The sequence below is a fragment of the Rhodnius prolixus genome, unplaced genomic scaffold (genome assembly GCF_049639745.1).
Source record: "Rhodnius prolixus isolate KJV_2025 unplaced genomic scaffold, Rpr scaffold_7, whole genome shotgun sequence".
NCBI classification, from domain to species: Eukaryota; Metazoa; Arthropoda; class Insecta; order Hemiptera; family Reduviidae; genus Rhodnius; species Rhodnius prolixus.
In genome coordinates this window covers 18,921,251-18,945,048 of record NW_027411582.1, presented here as the reverse complement: position 1 = coordinate 18,945,048, position 23,798 = coordinate 18,921,251, and the positions used below count along the sequence as shown (strand labels likewise).

Genomic DNA, 23,798 nt, shown 5'->3' with positions numbered 1-23,798 from the left:
GCCTAAGTAAAAATAGATTCAGAAAACTAACGGGTTTCCTCATTAGAGCATTCTCAGCTTAGAAAGACATTTGAAGAAAACTGGGTTTAAAATCTGGGCGCTAGTGCCTGCAGATACATTGGGGAGAAGTTGTCAACTACTGCAGAACTTCTGACGGAGTCATTATCCAAAATAGATTGAGACATCAGCGTAGTTTCCAGATGCTGGAGAAGGATATGTCTTCCCTGGAACTCTCTCTAAATTCTCCTAGATTTCTTGGATTTCTTAGACTGCAGGGAGAACTGTATGGAAATCGTCTGTCTAAACGAGGCACAATGGATCTTGAAAAGTATCACAATGGACGTTGGTGTTCCGAGACAAACAAAAAACAAAAAAAAATCAATTTCAATTTATACTGAGAAAATTATTTTCCCAGTTACTTCCTTCGTATCATTCTAGAACGCCAACTTCCGACAAATATATCAATGTGCAGGAACTCTATTCAGATATACACAAACTGATGACGTCATTCGCTATTGTTTCGATTTTGATTTTACAAAATGGATGACAGTGACATTTGTTGAAGAGCTGTGGGATAATTTTACCATTCCTGATGGAATTATTATTACACTACAAAATTATTAGCAGTCAATTTATTACAATATTACGACTTCGTAATGAAATTATAATTTTGTCTTTACGATTATTGCGCTCTTGGCCCATAAATTAGCTATTATTGTTCCATTTTTTATATCCAAAAAATTGTGAATTCACAATTGGTCTAGATTTCTACTTTTTCGGTCTCTGTCACCTACTTTTACAGCCAGGGCTAAAATAAACAAACAGGGTAGCCTTCATTTGGAAAATTAAAGGTAAAATACAAGGGAAAAATACCGAATTGGCTTCCAGACTAGATTTCTACTATTTCTGTCTCTGTCATCTACTTTTATGGCCAGGGCTAAAATAAAGATACACGGTAGCCATCATTCCGACAGTGAAATTTAAAAATACCGAATTGGATTCCAGTTTGTCTAGATCAAGGTGTCAAGTTAGCAGCCCGCGGCCCCCCTGAGGAAAATATTTTGTGGCCCACGATAGTCTGAAATAAAATGAAATTAGAAAAAAAATTGTTATCAAGTAAATAGCTCTTAGGGGAGATCTGTGCAATACCCCCGTACCCAAAATTCTAGTTTACCCTTAAGCTACTGAACACGAGTACACACGATGCCCAGCGCCTTTCATGGAGGCCTGCAGGGGGTGTATAAACGCGCTTACTCAGTTCCAGCGATGGTTGGAAGTAATATGTATGCCAGTCTCTGTGTCACGTAATGTAAACAGATTTAAAATAGCAAAAATGTTACAGAAAGCCTTCTGGGTATTGATATTATTAAATATAGCTAGCAAATAAAATTTGTAAATGCGATGTGGTCCGAGTGAATGTTGCCTGTAGCAACATATAGCCTTGTTTAAATTGAGGTTGACTCCCCGGGGATAGGCAATCGCCCATCTCCCTCTGGATTTGCCGCCTGTTATCACCCCATTAAAGATTGCCAAAAGACCTGCAGTATTTTTGCCCTTTCTACAAAGATAAAACAAAAATTGTCTGGGTTAGGTCTGAACGAACAAAATCTTTATTTCCTTAATTTGGTGGCCAAATGATAAATTCTAAGTTAGGACAAAGAATGGACAAAATAATTAAACGAATGAACGTCACACCGCGAATGTGATGAATTTTAATTTAAAATAAAATAAAAAACTTATTTTATAATTTTTCAATCTAAAAATAGAAACATTCAACACTCCACACTAACACAACAGTTCTCTTTACATGAATGACATAATATCCTATCCCTTTTTATTGTTACAATTGGGATCGGGACAGTACCAGTTTGTTGATCACGGATATAGCCGAATATAGCCGAGTATTCCACCCTGGGGCGGTGTACCGTTTGAGAAAGACCAGCACTGTTTCGGGTGTATCGCGGTACGGAGGCTTTGCATCTTTTCCCTTACTTTTTTTTTAAGTTTCGCGCGTAAATTCTTCGGTCTACTAAAAACGTGATAAACGGTTGTAATTATTATTTTTAATTTAGTTAAATTGTTTGGTGAATTTATTATTTGGTTTTAATTTTTTAAAAAGATACTATATATATTTGGTTTTTTTGGGTCAACATATTAAAAAGAAAAAAGTGATTTCAAATTGAAAAATTATGAATCACCATCTGTTGATGTAGTGGGGAAATCCGCGCTCCTGCATATTTTACGGTAAGAAAGAACTATATTCTCATAATTGCCCAATATTTGTTCCATATATACTCGTACATAGCTAAATAGCATGTGTAACCTTAAATTTAAAAAAATGAAATAATATTGTATAAAAATTATAGCTCGAACATTCTCCATAAATGTATTTATTAATGATAATAATATTATGAGGTAGGGGATTAGCTATGCGGTTAGAGTGTTGGATTCCCCACGCGAAGGACCCGAGTTCGAATCCAGCCATTTGGCCCTTTAAATTTTTCTCTTCCCTTGGAGCTTTTTGTAGCTCACTGTCTGGTGATGGACAGTGTTGTCTGTAACGAGAGAACACTGCACAAAAAAAAGTTCTGGGCGCCAATAACCTAAGATGTTGATGCGCCTTAAATCATTGAAAATAATAATATTGTGCATGAATAATAGTATTACTTATCTCTTGACAGAAATATTACTTACTTTTCCAAATTGAAATATAATTAATAAATCTATGGATATTTCAAAAATTGTTTAATATTTAGAGCTAAATGATTTATAAAACAAAAACAATATGTATATAAATAATTATTCTATATCACTGATTAATTTTGGGACTAAATTTCAGCGAAAATTTGATAATTTGGTTACTAACATTTTAATCGGAAAATTAGATTACTTCTTGGAGATTATGGTTGAATAGATTCATTTTTAAGTATCATGATTGTGTTACATATATAGTCTTCATCTCTTGTCCAATGTTTAAGAGAGAGTTACATGTGTTATTCAAATTTTAGGTAGGTCTTCAATTAATGGATTTTCCTCAGTTTTCTTGAAAATAGTTGCTAGGATTTTCTGCAAAGTTGCTATCTATAGACAGCCTTTAAACAAGCATTTAGGCCCATTTAGAAAATAGTTAATATTAGTACAGATTTGTAATCTTTAAGTTGATTGAAATGATGGGAGATTTTTAAAAGATTTAAGAATGTAGAAAGACATAATGTATGATCACACCCTTTCTATTTTTGGATGAGAAATTTCCAAATGTCGTCAGCAACAAAACCAGATATCAGTAAACGGATAAGATCAGCTAACTTCTCTGAATTCGTCATATCACATAAAGAATATGTAAGGCCAAAATTTCAGATCAAAGCCTTTACCATAATATACATGTTTGCAGCCAGTAAATAAGTGTATATTACATAATTCACATTACAAAACCACAATTATAGGCTATATTTTTCGTCTAGATTCCCGATCATGACCTTAAATTTTATTTAATGATATATTTAAAAAGATAATTATATCTATCGCACTTTATTCAATTGCTAAAACTGGTGTCTAAAAGACGATTGATTTTTCTTTCACAAATACATAAAAAGAAAGATACTATTAGAAGATTTATTGACCAATCAGTATAAAGAACTCTTTCATTGTACCTCTTTATTTCTTCAGACAAAACTTCGACTTTATCAGACTTAAACCAGGAAAAATAAAATTATTGTTTTTTGTGTCTACAATTTGGTAACAGAATACCAAGTTTTTTGCTCCTTTTTTTCTCCAAGCCATCAGTAATTACTTGAAAGATTTTCATCAAACTGATTTTGTAAGATAAGTGTTAAGTTAAGAAATAATGTTTTAGAACAATTGTACAATATTACTTATGTTTTGAATCAACTACCTTCTATTGTTTAGTTGAAATATCGAGCGCACCATCCTCTTTTTGGAAATAGTTCGTTCTTTTTCTAGAATTTATTGTAGTTTTATGTTAGGTTAAGTTCTTTTTCAACATTTCGTTAGTTTCGTCAGTTTGAAACAAATCTTTGGACTAATTTGTGCGTTTTTACTGTATACTTTCTGTTTATTAGATTAGCATCATGTTTATTGTATTATATTTACTGGTTTTAATATATTTTAGTGGCTGATTAGGTTTGTGGATTTATATTGTATAATATTCCATTCTATTGGATTCATGGTATTTATTATGGCTGCATGTATATCAAAAAGTTGAAGATATTTCAATTTTAAAAGATAAACTCCATTATTTCACAGTTTGAAACGGAAAAAACGCTTCCTTTGGTTCATTTTTTTGGTTAGTTATTCAAGTAATTACTAATAATTAGCGAGATCATTAAACGTAGGAGATTTGCGCATCATGGATTTTTGAATCCCTCTCTAAATATTTCTCTTACTTCATTAAGTGAAAATATTAAAACTGTCCGGTAGGACAGTTGTATAACGGTTGATCGTCAAAAACTGCACGAAAAAGTGTAACGTTGAAAAACACCCAACTTTGACAATTTTTTTCTCTTTTTCTATAAAAGATAAAATTCCCAAATTGTCTTTAAAATAAAGGGCAAACCCTCCTTTATAGCTGAAATTTTTTTGCAACAACCCAGATGTAATAGATTTTGAGAAAAAAGTTGCTGAAAACGAGCAAAAACGGCATTTTCAGAAATTGTTGTTGTTCTTGTTCTTCTTGTTCTTCTTCTTGTTGTTGTTACCTTTTTTGTAAACTGCGTAGCGCCTAAATGCGTAAACCGATTTTCATGAATGAGGTGTCGTTCGATTCGGAATTTTATGTAGATGTGCCTTTTGGGGGTCTCGACGCTGTACATTGAATGGGGGAGGAGTTAGCCCCCTTTGTGTAAGGCCCCCACTAAAATTATTATTACTAATTACTCTGTAAATCTAGGCCCGATTTTGATAAAATTTGGTAGGATGATAGGATTAGGGCTCCCCTACGTAACATTAAAGCGACGATCTGCTCTTACACTTGTTAAGGGGAAGTATAGAAATCGTTTCAAATTACCGTCACGTGAACCGATTTTCATGAATGAACTGTCATTCGATCGAAATTTTGTACAGATTTGGACTTTAAAAGTCTCGATGCTATGCCTCATAAGGAGGGGAGTTTGCCCCACCCAAGTAAGGCCCTTTCTAAAACTATTGTATTATTACCAATATTGCTATAATGCTTAGTCCGATTTTGATAAAATTTAGCACGAAGAAGTGATTAAATCTCCTCTACGTGACTGTGAAGTGCCAACATGCTCTTACACCTACTAAGAGGAAGTACTGCAATCGTTAAAATTATCAATGAGTGAACCGATTTTCATCAATGAATTGTCGTTCGATTAAAAATCTTTGCCTCTTAGGGAAAAGTACTGTAATCGCAGTTTATTTTTCTTACTCCTCTTAAAAGGAAGTTCTGAAATCGCAGTTTAATTTTGCTATTTACATACAAATATCTTCCTATTTTATTCAAAACGCTTTCTAAAAAAAAATTGTTATTGAGGATGGTTTAGGGACCACAACTATTATCATTCTTTACAAAGATTTCTCCGGTGGTAGTTACGGCCACCTTATCAGGTTATAATGATAGAATTGCTTATTCCAAACTTTAATCTGTAAAGCAGATATGTAACTTTGCAAAATAGACAAAAATGAAAATCTATCCAAAAGGTTTTGTGTCCCTTTTGGCGTTTAATCAACCCTTATACTTAACATTTTAAACTGTAAGTTTTTGTTAAGGTTGCTTTAAAATTTTTTGAAATTGAATTTAATAAAAGGATTTATTGGAAAAAGTGAAACAAATAATTAGATAGATTGATTGATAACTAACTAAAATTATTTAGAAACTTAATATTTGAAGTAAAGGAGTACAATATTAGGTAAAAAGAGGAAAAATATAAATAACTTCATACTAAGTTTAAGGCGCCACAATAGCTAACCCGCAATACTACGATGTATTGCAGTACTGTAGCCTTAACTTTCTTATTTCACAATTAAATCCAAGAGCGAACAACACTGTTTAATTCACGATTCTCCAGCGCAAGAAAGCCTAAATTTTTGAAGCCTTAAGCGCAATAGTTCAGCATGCCTAAGAATCATTATTTATTATTTTTTTAATCATTTTATCCGCTTTATAGTTACAAGGAAGATTTCTATCGCTATCAGTAATAATTTGTAATTAAAATTTTTGACAGCAAGTTTAATACGAGGGTCGTTTGAAAAGTCCGTGCAAAAATAAAAACTACTTAATTTTTTGGGGTAAACCTTTTTTATTTTTCAACATAGTCTCCTTTTAGGCTTATACACTTCGTCCAACGCTGCTCTAGTTTGTTGATCCCTTCCGAATAATAGGATTTGTCCAAGTCTGAAAAATAGCCATTCGTTTCTGCAATCTGAATAAAATCTTTTTCCCGCCAGCCATTTCTTCATATTGGGGAACAAATAGTAGTCCGAGGGAGCCAAGTCTGGAGAATAGGGGGGGTGTGAATCGAGTTGGAACCCTATTTCCATTAATTTTGCGACCACAACTGCTGAGGTGTGAGCTGGTGCGTTGTCGTGATGGAAAAGGACTTTTTTGTGGGCCAATCGTGGGCATTTTTCTTGCAGCTCGGTTTTCAAACGGTCCAATAACGATGAATAATATGCACCTGTGATAGTTTTACCCTTTTCCAGATAGTCGATGAGGATTATTCCTTGCGAATCCCAAAAGACAGTCGCCATAATCTTTCCGGCCGAAGGAACGGTCTTCGCCTTTTTTGGCGCAGATTCCCCCTTGGTAACCCATTGTTTAGATTGTTCTTTGGTCTCAGGAGTGTAGTGATGTATCCATGTTTCATCCACAGTGACGAAACGACGCTTAAAGTCCTGCGGATTCTTCTGGAACAGCTGCAAACCGTCCTTGCAACACTTCACACGATTTCGTTTTTGGTCAAGCGTGAGCAATCGCGGCACCCATCTTGCGGATAGCTTTGTCATGTCCAAATGTTGATGCAAAATATTATGTACCCGTTCATTCGAGATGCCCACAGCACTAGCAATCCATCTCACGCACCTTCACTCTTCTGTCATCCATCACCATATCATGGATTTTATCAATGATTTCTGGAGTAGTAACCTGAACAAGGCGTCCAGAACGTTCAGCGTCACTTGTGCCCATATGGCCACTCCGAAAATTTTGAAACCACTTATAAACTGTTCTAATCGAAGGTGCAGAATCACCATAATGTTTATCAAATTATTAGCGAAACATGTAATTGTACAAAGTTTATTTAAATATAATTTGCTATAAAGACAATGCAGTTGGAATCATTTTGATGGCCATTTTACTTTCAAAGTTATGAATAATTAAAGAAGCTGTATTTTTTTAAAAATATTAAGAAAAATATACATTTTTGAAAAATTTCGATTAATTAACGTTAAAATCACTTCATTTTTTATGTGTTTCGTATAGAATTTAAAAAAAAAGAAAAAGCAAAACAAAAATTTTTTGATCAATGCTATCGACCTCTAAATATTAATCGATTTTGCTCTAATACGGACGAAACTTTTTGTTTTTAAATGAACTTTCGATTTTCCGCCCGGCGCTCTTTGAAATTTAAAAGTCAACATTTTTTGTAATGCCCTAATATAGATTAATAACTAATATTTTAATTATTTTTCTAGCTTAACCTCTTTAAATACATTCGGAGTACTAATTTATCTTCCCTTTAATGAGTTCTTTCGATATAATTTTCTACAGATTTGCAATTTAGAATTCAGTAAATAGTTATTATTTCTTTATTTGCCTTAAATTTAGTAAAACTAAATTTAAAAAAAAAGTAAAAACATAAATCAAAATGATGGAATAATTGAATGTAATCATTAATTTTGTTTTGAACAACTTTTATTCGCACAGAATATTTTCAACAACAATTTTATTTGTATAAGTTGCGATAAGGAAACGTCAAGTGAGTGTTTCCATTTATAAAACAAATATTTATAATAATAAGTAAATATACAGGGTGTCCCAAGCTATATGGATAACGACTTTTTCTCGGAAACTAAGATAGCTAGAAAAAAACTAAAAAATACGTGTTCCCTTAGTTTTTTTATTAGGAATCCAAATTTACTTTGTAAATTTTTTTCGGTGCTTCCAGAAGCGAGATACAGGCACCAACTTCATTTTTTTAAATGGGAAGGTGCGGTTTTTATTTCAGAAATAGTTTCCTCTATTTTTTTTAAGAAAAATTTACTCGAACGGTTTTTTTCTGTGAGCGATATTTTAGATGTTATGAATGAAAACATGATTCTTATAAGAAATGTCAAAATGATAATATTATAATGGTATTTTGATTGAGTCCGGTGAGAGAGGTGGCCACTGAATCGTCCCCCGTGTCGATATAACACCTTCAGGGATGTAAAGAGATATCTCGGTAGGCTATTTGATGAGCATGTTATATCGACACGGGGGGGAATTCAGTGGCCACCACGTTCACCGGACTTGACACCTATGGACTATTTCCTTTGGGGATACCTGAAAAACAAGGTGATTATTCATAACTTTTTTCTTTCTTTCCTTATTTCTGCTTACCTAAAAGCATTTCTAAATCTAGGTGCATCAGAATCAAGCCGGGATTGCATCTGTAGATGAACTAAAGCAGAGAATAATAGATACCTGTAACTCGGTTAAAGCTGAATCTATTTCTTTGACAGCAAGGGACAATTAGCAAGTAACAGCATGACTCTAATGGTGGTGGCCAGTTCGAGCATGATCTGTAATATTAATGAGGAGTAAAATTTATAATAAAATAGTACTTTTCTTCTTATTCAATCAAAAAACCGTTATAATATTATCATTTTGATATTTCTTATAAGAATCATGTTTTCATTTATAACTTCTAAAATATCGCTCACAGAAAAAAACCGTTCAAGTAAATTTTTCTTTAAAAAAATAGAGAAATCTATTTCTGAAATAAAAACCGCACCTTCCCGTTTGAAAAAATGAAGTTGGTGCCTGTATCCCGCTTCTGGAAGCACCGAAAAAAATTTACAAATTAAATTTGGATTCCTAACAAAAAACTAAGGGAACACGTATTTTTTAGTTTTTTTCTAGCTATCTTAGTTTCCGAGAAAAAGTCGTTATCCATATAGCTTGGGACATCCTGTATATTCAATTATTGTGGCAGATATTTGAACATTTTTGTTAGTATTTTTAAATTACTTTTGGTAAAATTTCCAATATTTGTGTGTGTGTTTGAAATTACTTTGTTTTCAGCTTTCAGGGCCCATTAAGGGTTTTGAAATATTCAATCAAAATTTCCTTTGAAGTCAGCCTAATAATCAGGAAGTTATTAGTAATAGCCTTTAATAATGAGTTTCCTTATTTTTATAAAATTCCAAATGGACCTGATTCCTCTTAATTGAAACCTAATTGTTGACAGTCCTTATAAGTTAAAAAAAGATAAAAAATCTCTCGCTATTACTTTTTGAAGTGAATATTAAATGAAAGAAAGACTTTTTTGGTAAAACAATGATAACAATGTCTTCCCCAATTAGCTTGGGAAAATTAAATAAATAATTAACCAGGCCACTCTGAAAAGTGAATTGTAAAAGAACCATCATTCACTTGCCAACCCCTAATCAATTATCGCAACCGTTCATTTAAAATCTGCATTATTTCAACCGAAATAGAGATTCATCTTTGTAATTAAAATTTGATTTTTCATCAAGGTAAGCCAATTTATTTAGTTCTATGTTCTGTTTGTTTTATCTCAAAAAACTTGAACAGGATATTCTTCTATGCTACGTTTATTGATTCTCTGAGTAATAGGTTATCTCAGATAGTAATAAGAAAATTAAGAAACGAAGTTCCTTTGGAAGTGCTAAGATAAGCATATTTCACTCTATTCCACTCAAGGATGACCTATGGGATTGAGTTACGGGGATCTATACAGGACCTGAAGACCTGGGAATTTTGAATTGTAGTGAACAGTATAATAATAATAATAATAATAATTGTTGTCAGGTTAAAGTTCAGTGTCTTTTTTTTTTGGCATTGGCTTCCGCCATACAGCCAGCATCGTCTAGGTGCTTATCACTAGAATATCACTCACTCTCCATTCTTACTTATAAATGCATTCGCTTCAGACATTCATCCCTCTACTATATACAACTATTTACATACAAACTTACAACTAATGGATGGATCAGTACTCTATATTCCTGCCATCCTTATAGCTTAACCGAAATTAAAATCACTTAATCATTTTCTTCCATTCATTCTAATCGGCTATAACTTTTAAATACATTCATATTTCTTTGCTATCTCTACTATAGATTTAAGCACACAGATGTTGGTGGAGAATATTATGTCTTCGTAGCGAACTGGTGCATCTAAATACCTGTATATGTCGTCAAACATTCGTTTCCTTTCTACTACATAACGTGGACATATCATTATTATATGTTTGAAATCCTCCTCCTCATTGCAATCTACGCAAAGAGGAGAAAGGATTTTTTTGTTGATCCTATGAAGATACGATCCACACACAGCGTGGTTCGCTCTCAGCCTGCTTATTGTCGTAAACAACCCATTTATTAGTGACAAGTTTCCCTTGATGTTCGGGTAACTGATCTGCCATAGTTTTTATAGAATCTCCCTTCATTACCATTACTGTAATCTGTTTGCCATTTTTGTAGTGCTGTTTTTGCAATTTTCAGTGCCGTTTCATTTTTGTAAATTATATCTCATTTATTTATATCACAGTCATTTAAAAATTTTGTTTACTTTCCTGTATTATGAAGACTCGAAATATTTTGACGTGCCTTTTGTATTTTTTATATGTCCTGGCAATAAATAAATAAATATTTTTGAGATTCAATCCTTACAGTGTGCATCCATTAAAAAAGACCGTTATTCCATTTCTTTTTAAATTAATATTTAAAAGAAAATTAATTGTGACAGACTGTTCGTAAACATCTTTCTGTTAGCTTTGGATCACTTGAAAACAGTAGTATTTGATTCCGAATCTCAAGTGATCAGCTTCAGCTTTGGTAAATTTGCTTCCACAAAGAAGATGGTGCGCCATGAACCAAATCAGATAGTAGTTAGCTAAAGTTAAGTTTGGATATGGATTTTATGGATTAAAGGATGTTAAATGGCAGGATGTTCTTCAAGTTTTTCTTCAGTATGATGGGAAGAATGTGGATGAGCGTTAGCTGCTTTGAATTTTGAGCTTATTTAATCGGGTTACAAGTTATAAGTGGAACTCAAATATTTTTTAGCCTGACAGCATGTTATTAAGCGAACGCCATTATGGGGCAAAAATATAAACCTCTTTCTCAGACGGTGGCGGACAAAAGCGTCCTTTGCTATTCATCAATCGTTTTTAACATTCACCAGGACAATTCCAAACATTTATGCAAAGATTTGATTCGCGCAGACACTATGTGATTTTCAGAATAAGATGAAGGAAGAAGATATGCCTTCATAAAAACCATATTATGTTCAGCATCCGTTTAAATTACTGACTTTTATTAAAGTACGGAGTTCTTGTAATTAGTTAAACACAACTAGCAGTTAGTTTAGGATTTGGAATTGAATCGTCACGAAATGTTTTGGTACCTTGAATCTCTGGCGGTCACTGAAGGTTCTGCTATGTGATTCCTGAATTGTAGGCAGAAAAATTACGTTACGGAACAGTGGAGACTTTCCGAGAACATTTGTCCGTTAAATGGAGCATAGGTTTACTCGATGGTGATTTTTTATTATCTTTTTTATTTGAGCAGTAAGTTTGCGAAGTTTCAGTTTTATTTCTTTGTTTATAATACGTTTTACAATTCAGCCAAATTGTAACATTGTAACATGACTCTTATTTAAAGTGATATATGAACATTGTACCAAAGAATTTAGAAGAAGTAGGTGCACAAAACCTCTACTTTATTAATTAGATAAATAATTTATATTATTTACAATTGTTATTTTCTATTACTCTACTAGAATGATAGTATAAATTTAAGATTATAAGTTAATTTTTGAAAATTCATTTCAATTTGAAGACAACAGTCAAGTGCAAATAGAATGAATATAATAATTAATCTTAATAATCACCAATTAATCTTAATAATCACCAATTAATCTTAATAATCACCAATTAATCTTAATAATCACCAATTAATCTTAATAATCGCCAATTAATCTTAATAATCACTAATTAATCACCAATTAATCTTAATAATCACTAATTAATCATCAATTAATCTTAATAATCACTAATTAATCACCAACTAATCTTAATAATCACTAATTAATCTCCAATTGAAGAGCCTGGTGCAAAAAGGAGTTATCTACATTTTTTTCAGAATATGTGTTTAGTGGCGCCCCTATTGTATGTTCAATTCTACATCTTTTGGTGCATAAACGAGTCTTTATACAGACTCGTTTATTATTACTTATTCTCTAATCTAAAGGTTAGATTTGGAGCAAAAATGAGTTTTCTACTGCAGATAACTTTCTTTTGCTCCAAACAGAAAAGATGACGCCATCAATCGAACAAAAAAATTTGGCATTAGGTTTATTTAATGTTTATATCTGGTAGATAATATTATTTTTCTTTTTGACAGGCATAATAATATATCTAACATTCGCTTCGACAAGACACAAAATGCCATTTAAAAGCTCAAAAAACAAGAAATCTGTTGACTAAAGTACTTAATTATAAGTACTTTATTAATTATACTCAAGTTTTACTGAAAATTATGATTTTGGTGCAAAAAAGAGTTTTAGCTGTAAAATAACTTTTGCTTATAGCAAGCTTAAAAAAAATGCCCTAGAAAGTTCAAATTGAGCCCCAAATGACCCCCATCACAATATATTAACTAATCCTTACAGCAGACACAACATAAGGAATACATCTTAAAGCATATTTAGTTTTTTGTCCCTACTAAAAATTTTAAAAAACTGTAGATAACTCCTTTTTGCACCAAGCTCTTCAATTGATCTTAATAGAATTAATTTTGGGTTTTCTTAAAGCAAATTTTTCTCCAAAAAGTAGATAGAAAAAATATATTAAGTAAATTTGTGATAAAAAGAAATCATACAACTTTTTACTCTCAAAACTGTTATTTATTTAAATTAATTTTTTTCATTTCCAACTGCAAATTAATCAAAAATAATAATTAATTGAACTAATTAAAAAAGTAAAAATTGAAAATAAATAAATAAAAGTTGTTTGTTGAAAGACAAAATAAAATGTAGCTTGGAATCTAGGCCCATTTCTAGGCCAAGGCAATTCCCATAATCATCCACGATTCTGGCACCAATTCATCAGGCCATCTTTTTATATTGCCTATTTTTTTATTTATTTTATCGTCATTTCTGTCAGCCTTCCTAAATTTCTAGTCTTTATCACTTCTTTCTTACTTTTAATGATACTAGCTCCAAAAAATGATCGATTACTGATCGATATTTTTGAAAATAGCAATATTGTATTGACAATTCACAGATTATTAATTGTAGCCGCTATTCTACAGGGCGTTCGAAAGTTCTTCACCCAAAACTAGGAATTAAAGTAATCGGTCTATACTTCTTAAATAATCTTTCTTTACTAAAGAGTAGAATAAATTAGGTTCGCAGACATTCCCTAATCTTTCTTCTTTCATAATTGCATTAAGTAAATTAATTATGAAAGGAGAAATATTGGCGTAGCATCTTAATTATTTTTTTCTGAAATATTTTCGCTGTCTGGGAATTTTTCAATTTTTTAATTATCATTTTCTCTTACTAGATTTCTCATTCTCTTGCTCAATTATTATAAAAGGTGGTAACACAATGAGGAAGATGTCCAATTTAGAGTTTCCCCTTGAAATATCTATTTTGAGGTCTCTTAATTTAGAAAAAAATATTTTTGTGTGAGTTTTTTATATAGAAAAATGGGCTTAAGTCAAAAATTGAAAAGCATTGTTCAAATATAGTAGTAATATGTCCAGTCTTTGTTGCTCAGAGTGTGATTCCCTTGTCCCTTAAGTTCGAACTTTTTAATACTGTCTTCAGAAATATCGCTTGTTACGCTGCTCAGGTTTGGGGGTTTGAGCAGTTTGAGGTATTGGAGAAATAATTGCGTTTTTTTTATTAAGAAATTATATTCCCTGCCTTCAATTACTCCAAACTTCATGCTGTACCTTGAAACTGGTATTGATTTGTTGTTTACGTTTACTTTAAGGCTCCGTTTCAGAGATACTGTAAAGTTTTTCCAAAAAAAAACTTTACTTACACAACTAATGCCTGCCACTAGTTATTTTAATAATATGTGGGTTTGTTTAAATAATAAAACTCGCTAAAGTTGTAAGTAATAACCTGATTTATTCACACATTAACATTAACATTTACTAGCAACTAACGCTATTCATTACAGTCACCATTTACAGCAGTCACAACAGTTTACTGTTACTTATTCACTACGTAACGCCACAAAACTGTTCCACGACTGACCCCTGGTCCACAGTGCACCGAATTGCGCTAGACTCAACCGCACTAGCAAAGCTCTACTCACGAACTGACTACCTGCCCAACTGGCTAACACTGAAGCACTCCGTAACACTGACTCTCTCAAAACTATCACTTCCAAAGTGTCTCCCAAAACTGTCTCTCGAAGACTCACTCAAAACTAACTGATTAAAACTGATTAACACTCGTTAAGAACTCCTTAAAAACTGCTTAAAAAACTCAATTGAAAACTTGATTAAAAACTGACTTCTCCAGCTGTGTCTGCCTCCTTTTAACTGCGTGCCTCCCTCCAACTGGGACTGCCCTCCTCCAACTCTCTGAGCATAAGTTTCCACGCCCTCCTGACGTTCATTGGCTGGAGAAAACATACTGCCACCACCTCAGCTGGGAGCCGCCTCCTCCCATTCTCCGTCTCTCTCCAACTCCGTCCGTCTCACTCTCACCTGTCAATCACTGGCTGGGAAACACATATGCCACCACCCCAACTGAGGCCTTTCTTTTAGCTGGCTTTTACACAGAGGTGGACCGCTATGGCTACGGTCACTAAACTTGAACAATCTAGCCCTTTCCTTTCTAGTTCAGGTAGAGACGGCCCTTTTGTCTACACTGTGGTGGCCTGTTACCGACTTTGGTCGCTTAACCCCTAGTACAATCTAGGCCTTTCTTTTCTCCTCAGGTAGTGACTGGCCCTTTTGTTTACACAGTGGTGGCCTGTTACCGACTTTGGCCGCTCAACCCCTAGAACAATCTAGGCCTTTCTTCTCGCCCAGGTCAACTTCGTTACAATACGTTTTGAAAATCCTTGAATTACTTCTGAATCGGAGAAGCTACGTTGTTCGTTTAAGTTTTAATCGTCAGCTGTCGTCACAAATCTATCGATTGTACATAAAACATTAGTGTAAAATAGTGACAGTGAATAAAATAAGGTGTTAGAATAAAAAATATTATCAAAAATATATAATGTCGGCCTATACGCGTTGAAAAGTCAAAACCAAATACAGAAATCGTATACGGTTGGAAAGGGTTTCTCAAGAACAATCGAATGGTAATAATAAAACCACCATATGACCGAGTCAAGCTGTGCCTTGGAGCGTAAAAGAAAAAATGCGGCCAACTGACAGTGTCTAGTACATCTGCAGGTGAAGCGGTTGAAATTATGCAAGTGGATGATGAAATCGCTTCTACATGGACAACGGACTGTATAGGCATAGATTGTGTTCGATCGTCGATTATGAAGACACATTGTTTTTCATCCTAAATACATAAATAAAAATATTTTATATAAAAAATATAACCCGTTACGTAAACGTATTCACGTACAACACACGGCCGTGTCCATGACACAGCCACATATTATTTGGATGAACTTTGAAACAGCTTTATTTTTTTCCCCAAATAATTTATTTTCAGTTCAACAAAAAAATTGTTCTCAGTAGCACAAAAAGAACAAAAACAAAACAATCTTCAAGAAAGAAACAATATGCAAAACAATAAAATAACACATGAAAATTGCCAAAAGCCGCAATAAAAATATAAAATTTTAACAAACAAGGTGTTAACGGTGTGAAGAATACCAGCTGAAAAGGAGATGGGAAGAGTCTTCATGCAAATTAAAGTAAAGGAAAGTGAGTCTTCAGCTCCCTCCCACTCTCATCAAAAACAATTAAAAAATCTTAAAAGGAAATGTAGCAAAAAAGATACTAAAAGCTAGCAAAGATATGCTCTTTGGCATATATATAAATATAAAAGCGGAGAAAATGTATTTCTCTTTGGAGTCAAATAATAAAAAAGGGTTGAAAATATGTAAAATGTTAATTTTCTTTAAAATTTTTGTTCTTACAAAGCTCCTAATTATTTTTTTTGCATAATATTCATTAGCTTCTTGTTTCAAGTTATAAGATACAAATATGAAATGTAAAAAATTAACGTGTGGCTGTGTTATGGACACGGCCGTGTGTTGTACGTGAATACGTTTAAGCAACGGGTTATATTTTTTATATAAAATATTTTTATTTATGTATTTAGGATGAAATCAAGGAAACAAATCGACGATCGAACACAATCTATGCCTATACAGTCTGTTGTCGATGTAGAAGCGATTTCATCATCTACTTGCATAATTTCAACCGCCCAAGCTGCAGATGTACTGGATACCGTCAGCTGATCCGCTCGGCCGCATTCATTCTTTTACGTTCCTGGCACATCTTGACTCGGTCATTTGGTGTTTTATTATTACCATTCGATTGTTCTTGAGAAGCCCTTCCAACCGTATACGATCTCTGTATTTGGTTTTGGCTTTTCGACGCGTATAGGCGGACATTATATATTTTTGATAATATTTTTTTATTCTAACACCTTATTATATTCACTGTAACTATTTTACGAGGGTCGTTTGAAAAGTCCGTGCAAAGTCAGAGAGATAGCACTACTGGCGCGTATCAAGGTTATGTTTAGTTAGTAGCATCTCTTGGAAGAACACACACCAAGTTTCAGCCAGATCGGTCTATTTCTTTGTGTTTGGCATTCGTTTGAATCGAGGAAGTCGAGTGATTTTCAAAAAATGGACGAAAAAGAATTTCGTGTGTTGATTAAACACTACTTTATGAAAGGCAAAACGCCTCAGGAGACTAAAGAGAAGCTTGATAAACATTATGGTGACTCTGCACCTTCGATTAGAACAGTTTATAAGTGGTTTCAAAATTTTCGGAGTGGCCATATGGGCACAAGTGACGCTGAACGTTCTGGACGCCTTGTTCAGGTTACTACTCCAGAAATCATTGATAAAATCCATGATATGGTGATGGATGACAGAAGAGTGAAGGTGCGTGAGATGGATTGCTAGTGCTGTGGGCATCTCGAATGAACGGGTACATAATATTTTGCATCAACATTTGGACATGATAAAGCTATCCGCAAGATGGGTGCCGCGATTGCTCACGCTTGACCAAAAACGAAATCGTGTGAAGTGTTGCAAGGACGGTTTGCAGCTGTTCCAGAAGAATCCGCAGGACTTTAAGCGTCGTTTCGTCACTGTGGATGAAACATGGATACATCACTACACTCCTGAGACCAAAGAACAATCTAAACAATGGGTTACCAAGGGGGAATCTGCGCCAAAAAAGGCGAAGACCGTTCCTTCTGCCGGAAAGATTATGGCGACTGTCTTTTGGGATTCGAAAAGAATAATCCTCATCGACTATCTGGAAAGGGGTAAAACTATTACAGGTGCATATTATTCATCGTTATTGGACCGTTTGAAAACCGAGCTGCAAGAAAAACGCCCACGATTGGCCCACAAAAAAAAGTCCTTTTCCATCACGACAACGCACCAGCTCACACCTCAGCAGTTGTGGTCGCAAAATTAATGGAAATATGGTTCCAACTCGTTTCACATCGCCCCTATTCTCCAGACTTGGCTCCCTCGGACTACTATTTGTTCCCCAATATGAAGAAATGGCTGGCGGGAAAAAGATTTTATTCAAACGAGGAGGTGATTGTAGAAACGAATGGCTATTTTTCAGACTTGGACAAATCCTATTATTCGGAAGGGATCAACGAACTAGAGCAGCGTTGGACGAAGTGTATAAGCCTAAAAGGAGACTATGTTGAAAAATAAAAAAGGTTTACCCCAAAAAATTAAGTAGTTTTTATTTTTGCACGGACTTTTCAAACGACCCTCGTACACTAATGTTTTATATACAATCGATAGATTTGTGACGACAGCTGACGATTAAAACTTAAATGAACAACGTAGCTCCTCCGAGTCAAAAGTTTTACTAATTAAAAAATCTCGATATGCAGCAAAATGATCTCAAAATGGCAGCGCTTCCCCCTCCACCGCGCGCGATGCGTCACAACCCTCGCTTATCGTAATGAATTCTTTGATGTAATGAATTTTGGATGTAGACGATAGATTCGAAACTATAATGCCAAACTGTATCCCCCGATTTTGTTATCATTAGGTTTTTTGGATTGCCTCCATATGATAGCAAATTTAAAGACGTATTCACGTCAAAAAAAAACAATATTTTGTAGCTTGCTTTTCATTTTTTTAATGATTAATTAATTTAACCAGTATATTCTTAGATGACAAAATTATCAAGTAAATATTAATCATAGAAATTAATAACGACGTTGATGTATATATATATATATATATATATACGTATAATGTCAAAAGCAAGAAACCTAATACGTTTTAACAAAGATTGATGTAGCTTTGGGTGTGACGTCAGATCTTGTAAAATGTTTTAGTGTTACTTTTAGTAATCTATCTCAGCGTGTGTGCAGTTTTATTTTTATTTTTTTGATTAGTTATTATTTGTAATTCTTATCTCTAAATAGTTAGTTTTATACGAAATATCCACGCAAAAATAACTTACAACTTGAGTTTGTAAACACAAAAAGCAATTTCTTTGCCCTAATTTTGATGAGAACTTATAGACGTACCTAACCTAACCTCTACATTGTTTCCCACTCTAAGGGAAGCGGCGTTGATTAGCGAAATGTTTTTTTATTTATTTCTTTAAAAATATTTATGTTATTTTCGAAAAAAAGGACAGTTCTTAGACATACAACTAATTTAAACGCTACAACAAATATAATTATTTATTTATTTATTTTATTTGTCAAAGGGCATTCACCCCATACAAAGGAGTTGGATATATTACAATGTACAGCACTAAAAATAAAGAAGTTTCTGTAAAATACACAAAATAAATTTACAATATTAATAACAAAGAATTTGAAAATAATTGAAGAGTTAGTTCGAAAGAAAAATATATTTACAAAAATTACAGAAGTATTTTAGATTGGTTACATAAGTGTAAAAAGAAAAAAAATACCTTTAGGAGAAACTAAACAAAACACTATTCTCAAACAATTCTGCTGTTTCCAGACAAATAATGAGAAATACGTTTGAGAAATTAGATGAACAAGATCAAGCCATATTTATCAAAGAAGTCCATCTATTTCTTTTATCGAGGGCGTTCACCGCAAACAGATATAATTTGCGTAATTGTGCCGTATCATTTAAAATTAGAAGCTGTTTAATGTTTCCATGGTTACCAAGGCATTCACCAATATACCGCCCGCGTAAAGTTACATAGAAGGGACAAGAGACAAAGAAGTGTTCAAGATCATCCGAACTCTGCCCTATACAAGTTGGACACGGCTTATTAGGGGAAAATATAGTTCTTTGTTTATTCACATATAAAATTGGCATCTTACTGCTGGCAAGACGTATTTGCGAGAATAATCTTATATAGCTTACTTTATTCTTATCAAGGTACACCTCACTTGAAGAACCTAAGGAACTAATATCTCTAAAGTATGTGTTATATTTTGAGTTTAAAATGTTATCTATGTCTTTACTAAAGCAGTGATTACTATATTTTTCTATTATATTATTGAAATTTGATTTGATCAGTGAGCTGTCACACAAATATCTATCGTCCCAAGCGCCGATAGTCAAAAGATTTTGTTTTAGTTGGGCCAGCCAGTTGAAGGGAATAGATTTATTTTCAATTAGTTGCACAAGACGGTTATAACAATGTATCTGCAAATGATCATCAGGGAGTTCCACTAACTTTAACCAGTATTTAACTGTTCTTTTAAATACTAGTGCTTTTAGATGCAATGAGCCTGTTTCTAATCGGATATACGAACTAGAAGTACTCATTGGCAAGTGTAATAACTGTTTAAAATATTTTTGTTGGACTTTTTCGACTTGATCAGTGTAAGGGGAAGCCCAAACTTCAGAAGCGTATAATGTCACTGAAGATACTAATGAATTAAAGAGCAGTATTTTAGGAGACCAAGTATCGGATTTATAATATGAAAGCGTTCTTAATGTTCTGGTGATAGCAATATTGCTTTTAGATACAAAATAATTCGCAGCTTTAGAGAATTTTCCCAACAAATATAATCAAAGATAAGAACAGTTAATTAGCAAATTTCTCGAATACATAATTATTTGCATCGCGAATTAATAAAGGAAACCCGCTTTTACAACTCAGTGTATTCATTTTGAGTTATTATATTAATATTAATTGAATTTTGTATTCTATCTTAGGTAAGTTGGTGTAAAGTTATTTTTTTATGAGCTATTTTTTTAAAAAATAAATTTAGATATTTATACATTTATTTTCTATTTCAAATTTAAACTTTTCTTAATTCAGAAATAAAATTTCAATTTGACGAGACCGAAATAACAAATTTATTCCATTGAACTGTGCTGGAATTTTGATGTTAAAAACTTATATCCAACATTGAAACTATTTAACACTGCATTGCCAATGCTCGAACTTAGTCAGTTATTGCCAAAGTGGAGTCATATTGACTCCATAATTTATTTTTCATCTTTTTTTTATATTGATTTCAATTTTAATAATAAAATTTGCATTAAAGGATGAGAAAGAATAGGAATTAAGAACGGAAAAACAAATTTTGTCCACAAATCGGCTTTAACATTTCACGCAAAAGGAATTAACTTCAACTTAAGATCGCAGTAATTTCAGTATTTTCTAGAACCCTGACTGGACTGCCTTCGGATCAGGGACTTTTTCATTTTCTTTCAATTTCTGTGCACTGACACGGATCAGAAATTACCCAATTCGCTGCAAGTTTTTGCAGCAATTCGGACAGAAAATCAATTCTAGAAAGAGGCTTTTTTGTGCTTTGATACTTTCTATGAAAATTATGTAAATTTAGCAAATAAGCATTTAGGCAACAATCAGGAGTCAAGTAAATAACAGAAAATCTACTTATATTACCAATCAGGAGTCGAAATGACTCCCATATATTTAAGTGTAATGCCAATCTGGAGTCAAAATGACTCTTATGATTCAAGTAAACTAATCTGCAAAAAGAAACTAAGAATACCACGGTCTTCAGCTCGTGACTATCGAATGGTGAGAGAGTGGGTATAGCATATCTAAGAGCATTTCGGATAGCTATGAGATGTGGGCAAACAGAGACCATTCCTATTTTTTTTTGGAGTCAAATTGACTTCGGATCGGCAATGCAGTGTTTAACAGACACGCCTAAATATTTACATGGATTTTCGCTGCATTTGAATCCTGTTTTGCTTCTCCCTGTTTTTTAATCCCAAATTTTCGTAATAAAAATATTTTACTATGAAAATACTAGCGAGAATTGAGCTCAAAAAGAAGACTAACTTAATCACTTGATTTCTACCTCAGAATTCAGCCAGAGATTATTATAGTTCTGTAAAAGATTCAAATTAATGAATATACAGGGTGAAGCAGTAAGTAATGTCCATAGGCCTACTGTGTGAAGTACATCTCAAGTGGAGTTCAATGACGTATTGGCCAACTTCATATTTTCCACTATTCTTGAGTAACGTCACTTAACAGTTTTTTTCTAAAATCATTACTTTTTTTCAATAAAAATGTTATTACTCAGAAAGTTTTAGTCCGAATTCAATTCTGATGACACGGTTAGAAAGACAGATAAATTTCCTAAAAATTGACACCATTTTGAAGCATAAGTTATTCTCCAAACAGCCTCAATCTTGCTCCGAATCCTGGTAAAAATAAAAGTAATCGAAATTTTTAAGAAAACTCATTAGGCCCTTACGTGATCATTATGAGACCTAGGTGCTGGCATTTTTTATAAAAGTTTCCTTGCCTAATGGGCTTTCAAACGGTATATCATTTTCCAGGATTCTTTTTATCTTCGTATGAGAAATTACGTTAGTTTTACCAGAAAACGTATTCACGAGCACACAACAATGTTAGTTTACGTAAGGGCCTAATGAGTTTTCTTAAAAATTTCGATTACTTTTATTTTTACCAGGATTCGGAGCAAGATTGAGGCTGTTTGGAGAATAACTTATGCTTCAAAATGGTGTCAATTTTTAGGAAATTTATCTGTCTTTCTAACCGTGTCATCAGAATTGAATTCGGACTAAAACTTTCTGAGTAATAACATTTTTATTGAAAAAAAGTAATGATGTTAGAAAAAAACTTTCAAGTGACGTCACTCAAGAACAGAGGAAAATATGAAGTTGGCCAATACGTCATTGAACTCCACTTTAGATGTACTTCACACAGTAGGCTTATGGACAATACTTACTGGTTCACCCTGTATAGGTTTCGTGACCGTAAATTGTTAGGATTCTAGATTGGCGAGGAATTGGTCTAATAAAAAACAAACTCGTCTTTTTTTCTAACGTTTCGACAAATATATTGTCCTCTTCAGGGCCTGGATATTACAAATACAAAACAATTTACAGAGTCAGTAACATAGAAAATCAGTAAAAAATCAGTAATACAAAAATAAACAGTAAAATACAATAATTATAAAGAATTTATTGTGTTTTACTGTTTATTTTTGTCCTCGCCAATCTTGAATCCTAGGTTATTCAAATTAATCAATTTTTTTTAATTATAAAATGTTTTAACATTTTTGTAAAACAATATTTAAAATTGAGACAACCTTTTCTCTAATTACTAATAAGTTGCAGCCATTCTTCATTCCAAAATTTTAATTAAATGACTTCAAAAAAAAGGTTTGAGCTAGATTGCTTATTACTAAAAATATTTTTTTTTATAAAACGTTGGCGTGACATAAAAGTAACCCCTTTCTTTTTGAATGGCATGACTACAACACCTTAAATTACAAAATAAAATTAAAAAAAAAAATCTCTTAAAGCTTCTAGTTCACCAGATTATTTTGCTCTTTATCGATAATAATAAACGTAGAAGGCAAAAAAAGTAACAATGGGGGCCGCGGTTAAGTTGCTGAAATTTTTAGTGAGAAAGAATGTTGAGAAAAGATTATTTTATATAGTCAAATTGAAAGGCGTCACGGTAGCCGAGCGGTTAAGAGGCGAGACTTGCGAAGCTAATATGTATTGTGGTACTGGGTTCGATTCCTCGGTCTTAGGCCTTGAATTTTTATTTAATGGTTAATAAAAGATATTTACAGTAAAGTATGTTTGCTAGTCGTCTCCGTCAACGACATCTAATTGGGTAGTTGGACGTTAAGCCCCACCTGAAAAAATAGGCGATTACTTTACTTTACTTTAGTCAAATTAAATATTGCATTTACCCCGTAGGGGGAAGTGGATTAGCCACATCTGCACTTGAGCCACATACACGGTAACACCCCCAAAACATTCACACAGTACACATAGGGCATAGTGGTGGTATATCCCCAATACTAATCCTTGTTTCTATCCCTGCTTTGATCCTATCTAGAGATACCCTCCGGATCTCTAACCAAGCTGAGTTAGGGGACTCGAGTCGAGGCTGAATGCGAACAGGGAAGTAAAATATATGTGCGG

The 23,798-nt window shown here is 33.2% G+C and overlaps 1 protein-coding gene across 1 annotated transcript in view; it reads left to right on the top strand.

Moving 5' to 3' along the window:
* Nucleotides 1-1,958: 1,958 nt before the first annotated feature.
* The window catches only part of LOC141447108 (opioid-binding protein/cell adhesion molecule-like), a 771,975-nt gene continuing 750,135 nt past the window's right edge, over nt 1,959-23,798 (top strand). Inside the window, exon 1 of the mRNA XM_074114310.1 lies at nt 1,959-2,244. The gene's annotated coding sequence lies outside the window, so the exon portion shown is untranslated. The remainder of the gene's footprint in view (nt 2,245-23,798) is intronic.